This window comes from Myotis brandtii, unplaced genomic scaffold (genome assembly GCF_000412655.1).
Source record: "Myotis brandtii unplaced genomic scaffold, ASM41265v1 scaffold868, whole genome shotgun sequence".
Classification (NCBI taxonomy): Eukaryota; Metazoa; Chordata; class Mammalia; order Chiroptera; family Vespertilionidae; genus Myotis; species Myotis brandtii.
In genome coordinates, this window is record NW_005371540.1 from 793662 (window position 1) to 794382 (window position 721).

Genomic DNA, 721 nt, shown 5'->3' on the forward strand with positions numbered 1-721 from the left:
CCCGGGCCTGCATCCGGACCTCTGCCCCAGCAGGAGGGGGTGGAGGCAGGTGGGACTGAGCTCGGGAGCGGACGCAGGAGGCACCTGTCTGAGGGCCTCTTGGTCCCACCAGTCCCTGGACCTAGTCCTCAGACCTGGGCGTCCCCGCCGCAGTGAACACTCCTTCGTTCTGAGAGCGGAGACTCTGTGGCCTCGCGAAGGCCCGGCCGGGAGGGCAGTGCCCGTGGTCCCTGCCCAGGCAGTTTGTCCAGCAGCTGAGGCTGTTCATTTTAGCAAAATCACAAAATGCAGCCTAAAGACGAGCAGGAGAGGCGGCTGGTACCAGCTCAGTGGGTCTGAGCCGCCAGCTGGTGCCCACCCCACTCCCGAGGGGGCTCGCCCCGCCCTGCGGCCTGAGCCCCAGGCACTTCTCAGGTCCCACCCGCGCCCACAGCTCGCAGGGATGCCGTCTTGCCCACGACTCGTCTTCTGAGTGGGTTTTACTTCTCCAGCCGGACTGAAACGTAGGCACCAAAACTAGTGTCGCAGGGACAGGGGTGGGCCGGCGGCCTGCCCGACTCGATCCTCCCCACGCCCACACGGTGCTCACCCCCCAAATACCCGGAAATGGGATGGCAAGGCCCTGCGCTTGCCACCAGCCAGCCACCCACCTCCCCAATATCAACCTCCCACTAATGGCGCCACCTCCCACACCATCTCGCAGGAAGGGGGCAATGGGAAA